This window comes from Lampetra fluviatilis, chromosome 74 (genome assembly GCF_964198595.1).
Source record: "Lampetra fluviatilis chromosome 74, kcLamFluv1.1, whole genome shotgun sequence".
Classification (NCBI taxonomy): domain Eukaryota; kingdom Metazoa; phylum Chordata; class Hyperoartia; order Petromyzontiformes; family Petromyzontidae; genus Lampetra; species Lampetra fluviatilis.
Window position 1 is genome coordinate 758,614 of NC_136348.1, and position 16,733 is coordinate 775,346.

The 16,733-nt window shown below is 50.9% G+C and overlaps 1 protein-coding gene across 1 annotated transcript in view; it reads left to right on the plus strand.

The window, feature by feature from the left end:
- The first annotated feature begins 6,510 nt into the window (after window positions 1–6,510).
- Window positions 6,511–16,733, plus strand: part of LOC144953337 (uncharacterized) — a 59,852-nt gene continuing 49,629 nt past the window's right edge. The window contains exon 1 of the mRNA XM_078883900.1: window positions 6,511–6,795. The gene's annotated coding sequence lies outside the window, so the exon portion shown is untranslated. The remainder of the gene's footprint in view (window positions 6,796–16,733) is intronic.

Sequence of the window (16,733 nt, forward strand, 5' to 3'; positions counted from 1 at the left end):
GTCTTTGTGCTGTACGGCTTTTGGCGTCCTCTGGTCTAACACCTTTTGAGACTAGGCTCCAAAGAAAACTGTCTCTGGTGTGGACCAATCAGTTTCAAAGAAAATGCATATATTATCAGAGTATGCTTTTTGTTTGCATTCTGACCACAAGTATTGTGGTTAATGCAGACATGATTCCTTGTAAAAGGTTTCAGTTTGGTGCTTTTAACATCTTAAGACCTGTTTTGTTGCCAGAAAAAAGGGGAAAACATATTCTCATATTTTGGTACTGGTAAAGGAGGTCCCATGATGTAACTGATAACTAATCTATTATATAATTACAATACCCCCCCTCCTCCGCCTCTGATCTCTGCACCTGATTGGGTTCAATGATGACATCGTCCTGCTCTATTTAAGACCGGAAGCAGGTGGATGGCTTCAATATTCTGGCAAATCGACCGATGATGCTGGATGTAATTACTAGCAAAATGTTGTACTGAAATTGTAAATGTTGTGGATTCACTTTTCAACACGCCGGTGGGCTGAAGTAATAACTATTTGTCGTTTTGTTTACGTGACAAATCCCTGACTGATTGGCCGCGTTGGGTGGTGGAGGGTTTCGACACATTTATACTTAGGTGATCTAACCCAAAAACCTTTATTATGACCTCTATGTGTCCTGACTTTTGAGCCACTCATTACAATATTGAATTTTGTCCTAAATTTTCAGCCACCCAGTATAATTCCCTATGTGTCCTGACTTTAATTCCACCCAGTTCAATACCCCTATGTATCCTGACTTTTGAGCCACCCAGTACAATATCGATGTGTGTCCTGAATTTTTGGCCACCCAGTACCATCCCCAATGTGTTCTGCCTTTTATGCCACCCTAGCAATGCCCCTACGTGTTATTAATTTTGGGCCACCCAATATAACATTACCTCTATGTGTCCCGACCCAGTATAACAAAACCCGTATGCATCCTGAATTGTCGGCCACTCAATTTAAACCCCTATGTGTCCTGACCTTTAGGCCACTCAATATAACAATACCCCTATGCATCTTGACTAATGGGCCACCCAGTGCAATTGTAGTGAGTTCAACTGAGTCACAGACGTAGACTTGGAGGCAACACATTTATTTAACTCCAACACACGGGGTAACTTCCCCTTAACAGAATAACAACCTATGGTGGTGACCACCAGGCTAACTACAATAGCTACAATGTAACTGCTACTACCGACTGGGATCAACAGCTCGGGTCCGGGTCCACGTGTTGGAAACTCGTTGAACAAAGAACGTAGACGAATGTTTCTTCCAGGATGAACAACAACCCTGGTCCCTCTCGGGACCCGGCTGATATTCTCTGCGGCGTTGCCGGCTCCGCCCTTTTCCACGCCCACCTTCCAGAATCCTCGGGAAGGATCTGGGTCCCAACCACGTGACCACCCCTAGCCCCCACTTGGAGCCCCTTTGTAGACTTAACTGGTCACGTGTCCTCCCGGGTCAACCAGAGTGCCATGGCCTTTAGTAACCTCATCCTTCGGCCGGCACTCCCACACCCTGTCCTGTAGGGTTGGCACAGCATGCCAAGCGTGGTGCCATCCAGCGCTATCAATCAGCGCTCACCGGGCCCCTCTAGGGCCGGCACTACACTCACACCATTGTGGTATCCACGATGTCGTTACATCGCACGCCGTGCCTCTCGAGGTCCGGCACTGCATGTTGATATCCTGCGATGTCACTACACAATACTCGTATGTATCCTGACTTTTTGGCAACCCTGTATAATATCCCTATTTGTCCTGAATTGTTGGCCATCCCATACACTATCGCTTTGTGTCCTGACTTTTCAGCCATCCTGTATAGCAATTCCCCAATGAGTTTTGATTTCTGGGCCACCCAGTGCAATCCCCTATGTGTCCTGACTTTTGGGCCACCCTGTTAAATATCCCTGTGTGTCCTCACTTTTGGGCCACCCAGTTCAATACTCCTATCTGTCCTGACTTTTGAGCCACCCTGTATAACAATACCCCATGTGTCCTCACGTTTGGGCCACCCCGTATAATAACAATAACCCCATGTGTCCTGGCTTGTGGGCTCCCCTGAGCGAGAGACACACAGAGCGTCGTGGAGAGAGGCAGAGAGAGAGACAGGCAGAGAGATGGAGGAGACAGTGAGAGAGAGAGGAGCTAGCAACAGAGAGATGAGATAGAGAGGAAGACAGAGAGGAGACAGGGATAGTCAGGGAGATTCAGAGAGGAGACAGTGACAGACAGAAGACAGAGCGCAACAGAGAAATGGAGGAGACCGGGTGGGCGAGAGGGAGAGAGTCACACAGAGAGAGATAAAGAGAGAGGAGACAGTGAGAGAGAGAGAGGGGAATGGAGGAGACTGAGTGAGCGAGAGGGAGAGAGAGAGAGGAGACCCGGAGAGAGGGAGGGAGGAGGGAGACTCAGGGAGGAGAAGGAGACGGGCGAGAGAGAGAGAAGGAGACACGGAGACAGTGAGAGAGAGAGACTCGGGCAGGAGGAGGAGGAGACATTGAGAGAGAGAGAGGAGAGACAGCGAGAGAGAGAGATGGAGGAGACACGGAGACAATGAGAGAGATACTCAGTGCGGAGACAGAGAGAAACAGAGAGAACCCCAGGAAGAGACTGAGAGAGCCAAGAGACAGAGACATTGAGAGACAGTGAGAGACTCAGAGACAGAGACTTAGAGAACTAGGAGACAGTGAGAGACAGAAAGAGCCTCAGAGTGAGACTCGGTGAACCAGGAGACAGAGACTCAGAGAGCCAGGAGCCAGACAGAGACTCAGAGAGCCAGAGACAGACAGAGACTCAGAGAGCCAGAGACAGACAGAGACTCAGAGAGCCAGAGACAGACAGAGACTCAGAGAGCCAGGAGACAGACAGAGACTCAGAGAGCCAGAGACAGAGACTCAGAGAGCCAGGAGACAGACAGACTCAGAGAGCCAGGAGACAGAGACTTAGAGAGCCAGAGACAGAGACTCAGGGAGCCAGGAGACAGAGACTCAGTGAGCTAGAGACAGACAGAGACTCAGAGAGCCAGGAGACAGACAGAGACTCAGGGAGCCAGAGACAGACAGAGACTCAGGGAGTCAGGAGACAGAGACTCAGAGAGCCAGAGACAGACAGAGACTCAGGGAGCCAGAGACAGAGACAGACTCAGAGAGCCAGAGACAGACAGAGACTCAGAGAGCCAGGAGACAGACAGAGACTCAGAGAGCCAGAGACAGACAGAGACTCAGATAGCCAGAGACAGACAGATACGCAGAGAGCCAGAGACAAACAGAGACTCAGGGAGCCAGAGACAGACAGAGACTCAGAGAGCCAGAGACAAACAGAGACTCAGAGAGCCAGAGGCAGAGACTCAGAGAGCCAGGAAACAGACAGACTCAGAGAGCCAGAGGCAGAGACTCAGGGAGCTAGGAGACAGAGACTCAGTGAGCCAGAGACAGACAGAGACTCAGAGAGCCAGGAGACAGACAGAGACTCAGGGAGCCAGAGACAGACAGAGACTCAGGGAGTCAGGAGACATAGACAGAGACTCAGAGAGCCAGAGACAGACAGAGACTCAGGGAGCCAGAGACAGACAGATACTCAGAAAGCCAGAGACAGACAGAGACTCAGAGAGCCAGGAGACAGACATAGACTCAGAGAGCCAGGAGACAGACAGAGACTAAGAGAGCCAGGAGACAGACATAGACTCAGAGAGCCAGCAGACAGACAGAGACTCAGAGAGCCAGGAGACAGACAGAGACTCAGAGAGCCAGAGACAGACAGATACTCAGAGAGCCAGGAGACAGACAGAGACTCAGATAGCCAGGAGACAGACAGAGACTCAGAAAGCCAGGAGACAGACAGAGACTCAGAGCGCCAGGAGACAGAGACTCAGAGAGCCAGGAGACAGACAGAGACTCAGATAGCCAGGAGACAGACAGAGACTCAGAGAGCCAGGATACGGACAGAGACTCAGAGCCAGGAGACAGACAGAGACTCAGAGAGCCAGGAGACAGACAGAGACTCAGAGAGCCAGAGACAGACAGAGACTCAGAGAGCCAGGAGACAGACAGAGACTCAGAGAGCCAGGAGACAGACAGAGACTAAGAGAGCCAGGAGACAGACAGAGACTCAGATAGCCAGGAGACAGACAGAGACTCAGAAAGCCAGGAGACAGACAGAGACTCAGAGAGCCAGGAGACAGACAGAGACTCAGAGAGCCAGAGACAGACAGAGACTCAGAGAGCCAGGAGACAGACAGAGACTCAGAGAGCCAGAGACAGACAGAGACTCAGAGAGCCAGGAGACAGACAGAGACTCAGAGAGCCAGGAGACATACAGAGACTCAGAGAGCCAGGAGACAGACAGAGACTCAGAGAGCCAGCAGACAGACAGAGACTCAGAGAGCCAGGAGACAGACAGAGACTCAGAGAGCCAGGAGACAGAGAGAGACTCAGAGAGCCAGGAGACAGACAGAGACTCAGAGAGCCAGCAGACAGACAGAGACTCAGAGAGCCAGAGACAGACAGAGACTCAGGGAGCCAGAGACAGAGACAGACTCAGAGAGCCAGAGACAGACAGAGACTCAGAGAGCCAGGAGACAGACAGAGACTCAGAGAGCCAGAGACAGACAGAGACTCAGATAGCCAGAGACAGACAGATACGCAGAGAGCCAGAGACAAACAGAGACTCAGGGAGCCAGAGACAGACAGAGACTCAGAGAGCCAGAGACAAACAGAGACTCAGAGAGCCAGAGGCAGAGACTCAGAGAGCCAGGAAACAGACAGACTCAGAGAGCCAGAGGCAGAGACTCAGGGAGCTAGGAGACAGAGACTCAGTGAGCCAGAGACAGACAGAGACTCAGAGAGCCAGGAGACAGACAGAGACTCAGGGAGCCAGAGACAGACAGAGACTCAGGGAGTCAGGAGACATAGACAGAGACTCAGAGAGCCAGAGACAGACAGAGACTCAGGGAGCCAGAGACAGACAGATACTCAGAGAGCCAGAGACAGACAGAGACTCAGAGAGCCAGGAGACAGACATAGACTCAGAGAGCCAGGAGACAGACAGAGACTAAGAGAGCCAGGAGACAGACATAGACTCAGAGAGCCAGCAGACAGACAGAGACTCAGAGAGCCAGGAGACAGACAGAGACTCAGAGAGCCAGAGACAGACAGATACTCAGAGAGCCAGGAGACAGACAGAGACTCAGATAGCCAGGAGACAGACAGAGACTCAGAAAGCCAGGAGACAGACAGAGACTCAGAGCGCCAGGAGACAGAGACTCAGAGAGCCAGGAGACAGACAGAGACTCAGATAGCCAGGAGACAGACAGAGACTCAGAGAGCCAGGATACGGACAGAGACTCAGAGAGCCAGGAGACATACAGAGACTCAGAGAGCCAGGAGACAGACAGAGACTCAGAGAGCCAGCAGACAGACAGAGACTCAGAGAGCCAGGAGACAGACAGAGACTCAGAGAGCCAGGAGACAGACAGAGACTAAGAGAGCCAGGAGACAGACAGAGACTCAGATAGCCAGGAGACAGACAGAGACTCAGAAAGCCAGGAGACAGACAGAGACTCAGAGAGCCAGGAGACAGACAGAGACTCAGAGAGCCAGAGACAGACAGAGACTCAGAGAGCCAGGAGACAGACAGAGACTCAGAGAGCCAGAGACAGACAGAGACTCAGAGAGCCAGGAGACAGACAGAGACTCAGAGAGCCAGGAGACATACAGAGACTCAGAGAGCCAGGAGACAGACAGAGACTCAGAGAGCCAGCAGACAGACAGAGACTCAGAGAGCCAGGAGACAGACAGAGACTCAGAGAGCCAGAGACAGACAGATACTCAGAGAGCCAGGAGACAGACAGAGACTCAGATAGCCAGGAGACAGACAGAGACTCAGAAAGCCAGGAGACAGACAGAGACTCAGAGCGCCAGGAGACAGAGACTCAGAGAGCCAGGAGACAGACAGAGACTCAGATAGCCAGGAGACAGACAGAGACTCAGAGAGCCAGGATACGGACAGAGACTCAGAGCCAGGAGACAGACAGAGACTCAGAGAGCCAGGAGACAGACAGAGACTCAGAGAGCCAGAGACAGACAGAGACTCAGAGAGCCAGGAGACAGACAGAGACTCAGAGAGCCAGGAGACAGACAGAGACTAAGAGAGCCAGGAGACAGACAGAGACTCAGATAGCCAGGAGACAGACAGAGACTCAGAAAGCCAGGAGACAGACAGAGACTCAGAGAGCCAGGAGACAGACAGAGACTCAGAGAGCCAGAGACAGACAGAGACTCAGAGAGCCAGGAGACAGACAGAGACTCAGAGAGCCAGGAGACATACAGAGACTCAGAGAGCCAGGAGACAGACAGAGACTCAGAGAGCCAGGAGACAGAGAGAGACTCAGAGAGCCAGGAGACAGACAGAGACTCAGAGAGCCAGGAGACAGACAGAGACTCAGAGAGCCAGGAGACAGACAGAGACTCAGAGAGCCAGGAGACAGACAGAGACTCAGAGAGCCAGGAGACAGACAGAGACTCAGAGAGCCAGGAGACAGAGAGAGACGGAACACGCGGAGGAGGTTCCACCGTGACGCTGACAACTGAGCTCCTCCTCCATCTCCTCCTCCATCTCCCTGCTGCTTCTGTCGCGGCTGCTGCTCCCCCTCGCCCTCTCTGCTGCTCCTCCTGCTGCTGCTCTCCCTGCTCGCCTCGACTCTTGGCCTCAGCAACAACAGTGGCGGCGGCGGCGGCAGCGGCGATAGCCTGGCCTTGGATTCTCACTCAAGGTGAGGCTATCTCTGCATCCTCACCCAGAAGACTGCTCATCACCACCAACATCACCACGAACATCACCGCCATCACCGTGAACTCCATTACCACCTCTATCATCATCATCACCACCAGCAGCAGCCATCATCATCAACCACAGTAACAACGGTAGCTTGGCCTAGATTCTCACTCAAGGTGAGGCTCTCGCTGCTGCTCTGCCAGAAGACTGCTTACCACCACCACCAACATCACCACCATCATCACCACCATCACCACCACCACCAACATCACCACCACCACCAACATCACCACCAACATCACCACCACCAACATCACCACCACCACCAACATCACCACCACCACCAACATCACCACCACCACCAACATCACCACTACCACCAACATCACCACCACCAACATCACCACCACCAACATCACCACCAGCATGTCCATCATCAGCATCTGCATCATCACCACCACCGCCACCATCATCACCACCAACCATCGTCATCAACAACAGTAACAGCGGTAGCCTGGGCCAGGATTCTCACTCAAGGTGAGGCTATCGCTGCTCCTCACCCAAAAGATTGCTCACCGCCATGATGACCTCCACCAACTTCATCATCAGCATCTCCAGCATCGCTTCCATCGTCACCACCACGACCAGCATCACCACGATCACCACTACCATCACCACCACGATCACCACTACCATCACCACCATCTACATCATCATCACCACCACCACAATCACCACCATCCGCTTCTCCATCAGCACCATCACCACCATTATCACCACCAACTTCATCATCACCATCATCACCACCACCTCCATCATCACGACCATCACCATCATCACCACCATTACAATCATCACCACCACCATCATCACCACCACCACCACGACCTCCATCATCACCATCATCATCACCACCATCATCAGCATCATCACCACCTCCATCATCACCAACATCACAATCATCACCATCATCACCACCATCATCACCAACATCATCATCACCACCACCGCCATTATCACCACCACTATTATCACTACCACCACAAATATCACCACCACCATCAGCATCACCATGATCAGCAACACTATAATTTTTAAGACCACCACTACCACCATCATCACTATCACCTCCACAATCATGACTATCACCTCCACCATCACAACCACTATCACCACCCCAACCACCATCATCACCACCATCATAATCATCATCACCACCATCACCATCGCTACCATCAGTACCACCATCCTTTTCACCATCACCATCACCCCAACCATCATCACCATCATCACCATCATTGTCACCACCACCACTATCATCATCACCATCATTACCACCATCACCACCATTATCACCACCACCTCCATCACCACCATTATTACCACCACCATAATCATCATCACCACCATAATTACCACCATCACCATCATTACCACTACCTCCATCATCACCACCACCTCCATCACCACCACCACCACCTCCATCATCACCACCACCACCATCATCATCACCACCACCATCATCATCACCACCATCATCATCACCACCACCAATCATCAACACCACCACCAACATCATCATCACCACCACCAACATCATCATCACCACCACCAATCATCAACACCACCAACATCAACACCACCACCAACATCATCACCACCATCATCATAAACACCACCACCATCATCAACACCATCATCACCACCATCAATCACCACCACCTCCATCATCATCACCACCACCATCAATCACCACCACCTCCATCATCATCACCACCACCACCTCCATCATCATCATCATCACCACCACCACCTCCATCATAACCAACCACCATCTTCACCACCATCATCATCACCACCATCTCCATCATCATCACCTCCATCACCATCATCACCATCAACACCACCACCATCATCAACATCACCACCATCTTCACCACCATCATCGTCACCACCATCTCCATCATCATCATCACCACCTCCATCATCATCATCATCACCACCACCATCATCATCAACACCACCACCACCTCCATCATCATAACCAACCACCATCTTCACCACCATCATCGTCACCACCATCTCCATCATCATCATCACCACCACCATCATCATCATCATCACCACCATCTCCATCATCATCATCACCACCACCACCACCATCAACACCACCACCATCATCAACATCACCACCATCATCAACATCACCACCATCTTCACCACCATCATCATCACCACCATCTCCATCATCATCATCACCACCATCTCCATCATCATCATCACCACCACCACCATCAACACCACCACCATCATCACCACCATCTTCACCACCATCATCATCACCACCATCTCCATCATCATCATCACCACCTCCATCATCATCATCACCACCACCATTATCATCATCACCACCACCACCATCATCAACACCAGCACTATTATCATCATCACCACCACCATCAATCACCACCACCACCATCAATCACCACCACCATCAACACCACCACCAACATCATCATCAACAACCCACCACCACCAACATCATCAACACCACCACCAACATCATCACCATCATCATCATCAACACCACCACCATCATCACCACCATCATCATCACCACCACCATCATCAACACCACCACCATCATCAACACCACTACCAACATCAACACCACCACCAACATCATCAACACCACCACCATCATCATCATCAACACCACCACCATCATCATCATCACCACCATCATCAACACCAGCACTATTATCATCATCATCATCACCACCACCTCCATCATCACCACCACCACCTTTATCATCATCACCACCACCACAATCTCCATCATCACCACCTCTATCATCACCACCTCCATCATCATCACCACCACCCCCATCACCCCCCCCATCACCCCCCCACCATCACACCATCTCCCCCCATCACCACCTCCATCACCCCCCCCCATCCCCCCCCATCACACCCCCCCATCACCCCCCCCCCATCACCCCCCCCCATCCTCCCCCATCACCCCCCCCATCACCCCCACCACCTCCATAGTCCCCGTGAGCTGCTGCTGGTGGTTGTGGCTGTCGTGGGGTCTGAGGGGTGCATCGCTGCACGCCTTGTGGAGGTTATTTTCGATGCCAACTCCACGGGCGGCGAAGCTCGCTGGGAGCTTGAGAATTTATGTTGTAATCGAGCTCGAGGTTAAAACATTTGTTGTTGCCCTGAAATGGTTTTAATGAAGAGATTGTAAAAAAATAAAAAAATAATCACCAAGAAGGAGTGGGGCGCGGCGGCCTAGCGCAGGCCTCGTCTAGGCGAGCAGAAGCCTGAGGCCTAGCGCCTCAGGCCTAGGCCGCGCGCCGATCCGTCGCTATAACGCGACAATAATAATGAATTTAAATTAGTGCTTTAGTTTGAGGGGAATTTGTCATTAATAATTTGATTATTTTTGTTGCGTGCGGTGTTTAATTTGTTTTAACTCCCTCTTTTAAAATCGCCAAGATGAGCGGAGTCTGAAGTTTCAGGTGAGAGGCGGTGATGGGGATGGTGATGATGGTGGGGTTGGTGATGATGGTGGTGGTGATGAGGATGGTGATGGGGGTGGTGGTGATGATGGGGGTGGTGATGGGGATCATGATGGGGGTGGTGATGGTCATGAGGGTGGTGATGGTGATGAGGATGGTGACTGGGATGGTGATGGCGGTGGTGATGGGGGGGTGGTGATGATGGGGGTGGTGATGGGGGTGGTGGTGATGATGGGGGTGGTTGTGATGGGGGTGGTGATGGTCATGAGGGTGGTGGTGGTGATGAGGATGGTGACTGGGATGGTGATGAGGGTGGTGATGATGATGGGGTTGGTTGTGATGGGGGTGGTGGTGATGATGATGGTGGTGGTGGTAGTGGTGATGGTGTTGAAGGGGGTAATGTGGGTGGTGAAGGTGGTGTTGATGGGGATGGTGATGGTGATAGTGATGGGGGTGGTGATGGGGATGGTGGTGATGGGGGTGGTAATGGTGGTGATTATGGTGGGGGTGATGGTGGTAGTGAGGATGATGGTGGTGATGGTGATGGTGGTGGGGGTGATGGGGGTGGGGATGGTGATGGGGGTGGTGGAGGTGATAGGGATGGTGGTGGTATGGATGGGGGTGGGGATGGTGATGGGGGTGGTGGAGGTGATAGGGATGGTGGTGGTATGGATGGGGGTGGTGATGGCGGTGGTGATGGAGCAGTTGTGGAGAAAGCGGAGAGTTTCCCCTACCTGGGCAGTGTGCTCATGACCGGCTCCGGTTTGACAGCAGAGGTGATGGGGGTGGTGGTGGAGATGCTGATGGGGGTGGTAATGGTGGTGGTGATGGTGATGAGAATGGTGACTGGGGTGGTGATGGGGGTGGTGGTGGTGATGGGGGTGGTGGTGATGGGGGTGGTGGTGATGGGGATGGTGGTGGTGGCGATGGGGGTGATGGCGGGGTGGTGGTGGTGGTGGTGATGGGGATGGGGGTGGTGATGGGGGTGGTGGTGGTGGTGGTGATGGGGGTGGTGGTGATGATGGTGGTGGGGGTGATGGTGATGATGGTGGTAGTGAAGATGATGGTGATGGTAGTATTGATGGTGTTGACGGGGGTAATGTGGATGGTGAAGGTGGTGGTGATGGGGATGGTGATGGAGGTTGTGATGGTGATGGGGGTGGTGATGGGGATGCTGTTGGGGGTGGTGATGGGGATGGTCGTGGTGGTGGTGGTGATGGCGGTGGTAATGGTGATGATGGTGGGGGTGATGGTGATTATGGTGGTAGTGATGATGATGGGGGTGGTGATGGTGATGGGGATGGTGGTGATGTTGATGGAGGTGATGATGGTGGTGTTGGTGATGGTGGTCGTGATGATGGTTGTGATATTGATGGGGGTGGTAGAGATGGTGGTGGTAATGGGGCAGTTCTGGAGAGAGTGGAGAGTTTCCGATACCTGAGCAGTGTGCTCATGACCGGCTCCCGTTTGACAGCAGAGGTGATGGGGTGGTCGTGATGGTGATGGTGGTGTGATGGGGATGGTGATGGGGGTGATGGTGATCGGGGTGGTGATGGTGGTGATTATGGGCGTGATGGGGTGGTTGTCGTGATGATGGTGGTGATGATAATGGTGGTGGTGATGGGGTTGATGATGGTGGGGGTGATGGTGGTGATGGGGGTGATGGTGGTGATAATAATGATGATGATTGTGATAGTGATGGGGTGGTGATGGTGTTTATGTTGATGGGGTGATGATGGGGGGCGGTGGGGATGGTGATGGTGATAACGATGGGGGTGGTTGATGGTGGTGGTGATGGGGCAGTTCTGGAGAGAGTGGAGAGTTTCCCATACCTGTGCAGTGTCCTCATGACCGGCTTCGGTTTGACAGCAGAGGTCTCACTCTGAATCAGTTGAAGCTTCCTGGTCTGTCGCTCCACACAAAGCTTCAGATCTTCTCTACGCTTGCGGAATGTGAACCCCCCTAATGGAACATCTTCGCCGGTTAGAAAAATTTAGGCTGGCCTGCCTGCAATCCATCCTGGGTTTAATTAGGCTGGGTTGTGTGAGGAGCTCACAAATCCTTGAAAAATCTGGACAAAGTCCCATCGATGAGCTCCTCCAACAGGCAAGGCTGCTTTGGCTGGGCCATGTAGCCCGCATGCCCAGCCACCGCATGCCTAACCAGATTTTGTTCGGCTGGATAGAGGGGGCTAAACGGGCGCAGCACGGGCTGGAGAAGAGAGGGAGTGATGTGGTACAGGATGATGTGGAGCTGAGTGGACTTGCCCATGACTGGTACCAGCGGTGTCAAGATCGGCATCTCTGTGGAAGAGGCTCGTGAAGGATGCTTTTGGGCATTTGGAGGCAGTCTCCCTCCAACAACAACGGAGGGGGGAGGAGCGACGCTCCCAACAACGAGCAGAGTGCCGGGTGGCCAAAGCACAGCAAGTTGGCACAGTAGGGGGCACAGGTGATGCATCAGCCACTCATCTCAGTCAGTCGACCCGTGGCACCTGGGTCTGCCCCGTGACCTCCTGCCAGCGGGCGTTCGACACTTCACGTGGCCTCAACGTGCACATAGCCTGGCACAAGCGCCGTGGTGATGTCACCACCACTAAGTGGTGGATGGCGGTTGTTGTTGGTGGTGGTTAATAGTGCTGGTGGGGATGGTAGTGATTGTGGTGATGGTGGTGATTGTGGTGATGGTGGTGATTGTGGTGATGGTGGTGATGGTGGTAGTGATGATGATGGTGATGCTGATGGTTGTGATGATGGTGGGGATGGAGATCGTGGTGGTTATGATGGTGGTGGTGATGGATGATGGGGCTGTTGGTACTGGTGAGGGGGGTGATGGTAGTGATGGTGGAGGTGATGATGGTGGTGATGGTTTTGATTGTGGTCGTGGTGATGATGATCATGGTGGTGATTGTGGTGATGATGGTGGTAGTGATGATGATGGTTCTGATGATGATGATGGTGGTGGTGATGCTGATGATGGTCATAATGGAGGTGGTGATGATGGTGATTATGGGGGTGATGATGGTGGTAGTGATGTTGATGATGTTAGGTCTCTTTTAGGTGAGTCTGTGGGTTTCTGTGTGGTGAGTCTGTGGGTTTTTGTCTTTTTGTGAGTCTATGGGTATATGTGTGGGGAGTTTTGGTCTCTGGTGAGTCTGGGTCTGGTGAGTGGGTCTTTGTGTGGTGTTTGTATGGTGAGTCTTTGGTTTTCTGTGTGGTTCGTCTGTGTGTATCTGTGTGGTGAGTCTGTGGCCCTCAGAGTGCATCTATGGGTCTCTGGTGATGGTATAGCTCTGTGGTAAGTCTATGGGTCTTTGTCTTTTGTTGAGTCTGTGGGTCTGCGTGGTGAGTCTATGGGTCTCTGTGTGAGTCTGTGGGTATTTTCTTTTGGTGAGTCTGGAGGTATCTGTGTAATGAGTTTGTTGGCCTCTGTATGGTGAGTCTATGGGTCTCTGCAGTGCATTTATGGCTCTCTATGTGGTGAGTATGGATCTTTGTCTTTTGGTGAGTCTATGGGTATCTGTGTGGTGAGTGTGTCTGTGTGTAATAAGTGGGTTTCTGTGTGATTAGTCTGTGGGTCTCTGTGCTTAGTCTGTGGATTTCTGTGTGATGAGTCTGGGTCTCTGTGTGATGAGTCTTCGTGGTATTTGTCTGGTGAGTCTATTCGTCTCTGTGTCGTGAGTGTATGGCCCTGTGTGGTGTGTCTAAGGGTCTCTGTTTGGTGAATCTATGGGTCTCTGGTGAATCTATGGGTCTCTGTTTGGTGAATCTATGGGTGTCTCTGGTGAGACTATGGCTCTGTGTGGTGAGTCTATGGGTCTCATTGTGGTGAGTCTATGGCTCTGTGGTGAATCTATGGGTCTCTGTGTGGTGAGTGTATGGCTCTGTGTGTTGAGTCTATGGGTTTCTGCGTGGTTGCGTCTGTGGGTCTCTGTGTGTCTCTCTGGTGAGTCTGTGGGTCTGTGTGGTGAGTCTGGGTATCTTGTGTGTCTGTGGGTCTCTCTGTTGAGTCTGTGGGTCTCTCTGTTGAGTCTGTGGGTCTCTGTGTGACTCTGTGTCTTTGTGAGTCTGTGGGTCTCTGTGTGATGAGTCTATGGATCTATGTAAGGCTTGGTGGTGAGTGGGACTGTGGGGTGAGTATTTTTTTGTGTGGTGAGTGTGAGATTTTGGGGTTGTGGTTGCTGTGATCGTTGTGATCGTTGTGATCATCGTGGTAGTGATCGTTGTGATCGTGGTGGTTGTTGTGGTTGTGATTTAATTTCTGGTTGTTGTGATAATTTTGGTGGTTTTATTGTTTTTGTGGTGGTTTTCATCGTTGTTGTGATGGTTGTTGTGGTTGTTGTAACCAGGTAAAACAACCCCCTACCTCTTGACTTAAAGCTTTAGTGACTGCAGGAATTCATATTATTTCCGTCTTTAGGTAAAGTCACATAGGTAGGTTCAAAGAAAATAACAAAAAACTACGACAATTCGATCGCAGCACAAGCGTTTGTCATCAGGAAGAAAAAAGAGGTGGGAAAGCTGCTGAGGCAGACTGTTTCAAATGTTTCAAATGGGTGTAGCCCAAGTGGGCCGGGCTAGTGATGTTAATGTGAGATATTAGCATGTTAATGTCAGATCGGAGGGCGATGTCCATGACGAGTTGCACAGGTGGCTATGTTAATGTGAGAGATTAGCATATTAATGGAAGATCGGAGGGCGATGTCCATGACGAGTTGCACAGGTGGCTATGTTAATGTGAGAGATTAGCATGTTAATGGGAGATCGCAGAGCAGCAACGTCGAGGTCTGCGGGCGAGGTGGCTGTGTTCATGTGGGAAATTTAACCCCCCCCCCCTTTTTCCTGATGACGACTGCTTGTGTTGCAATCGGAACGTCGTAGTTTTTTGTTATTTTGTTATTTTCTTTGAACCTATCTACGTGACTTTACCGAAAGACCCAATAATTTTTGAAATTTAACCTGTTAATGTAAAATCAGAGAGCCGAAATTAATAACTAACATCGGAAGGTGGTAGGATGGGAACATCACAGCCAGTTATGGATGGCTTCATGAATTAATCTTTGTTGATAGCCAGTGAAACACGTTAGGACCAATACCTCGGCCGTGGCTGATCATTGTTTTAATGCGGGTGGGCTCACACGAAATAGATTTTTCGAAGACGAAGTTACTTTGCAAACCACTGGCTATCAACAAAGATTTGTTCATGAAGCCATCCACATATACAGACACAGACACAACTTCAATTGTGAAGATGGGGATAATTCTGAGTAATCATTGGAAGGACGTTATCAACCAGTTTAAGTCGTAGCTGGCTGTGATGTTCCCCTCCTACCACCTCACTCACCGAGCTTGACGCTGCTACTCTGCGATCTCCAATTAACATGCTAACCTCTCACATTAACATAGCCATCTCCGCGCTCTCGTCGTGGACATCGCCCTCCGATCTTACATTAACATGATAAGTTCTCACAGTAACATAGCCATATCCGATTTAAAGCTTTCGTGACTGCAGGGATTCATATTGTTGGTTCTTTCGGTAAAGTCACGTAGAAGGGAAATAATATTATTTTATTATTTCCCTTCTACGTGAATTTACCGAAAGAACCAAGAATATGTTGAGTCACATCCGTGCCCTCGTCGTGGAGGCCGCTCTCCGATCTTACATTAACATGCTAATGTCTCACATTAACATCGCTAGCCCTGCACACTTCGTATATGACCCTTGGGCTACACCCATTTTAAACCTTTAAAACATCCTGCCTCAGCAGCTTTCCCCCTCTTTTTTCTTCCTATTGACAAATGCTTGTGTTGCGATCGAAACATCGTAGTTTTTTTTATTTAAAGCTTTCGTGACTGCAGGGATTCATCTTCTTGGTTCTTTCGGTAAAGTCACGTAGAAGGTAAATAATAAAATAATACAATTTTCACATAATAAAATACAACTCTCACGACGTTTCGGCCACAACGCAAGCAGCCGTCCTCAGGTGAAGAACAGGTCTGAGCAACCGTCCTCTTCAACGTAAGCAGGACGGCTGCTTACGCTGTGGCCGAAACGTCGTGAGAATTGTATTTGGTTATGTTTTATTTTTATTATTTTATTATTTACCTTCTATGTGACTTTACCGAAAGAACCAAGAAGATCATAGTTTTTTGTTATTTTTGATATTTTCTTTACGTGACGTTCCCGAAAGACCCAAAGAATATGAACCCCCCTACCTCCTCGGTGGTGCCGGATGGTCATTGTGGTGGATGTAAGCAAAGCCACGGAGAGAAGGCAAATTCAATCGACTGTTCCCCTCATGGCTCTCGTAGCCACCACAGTGGCCAACGGGGCTCTGGATGGGTGTGAGAGACTGGTAACACCTCCAACTTTAATTTAATGACCACAAAAACACGTGCAAAATATCGAACTA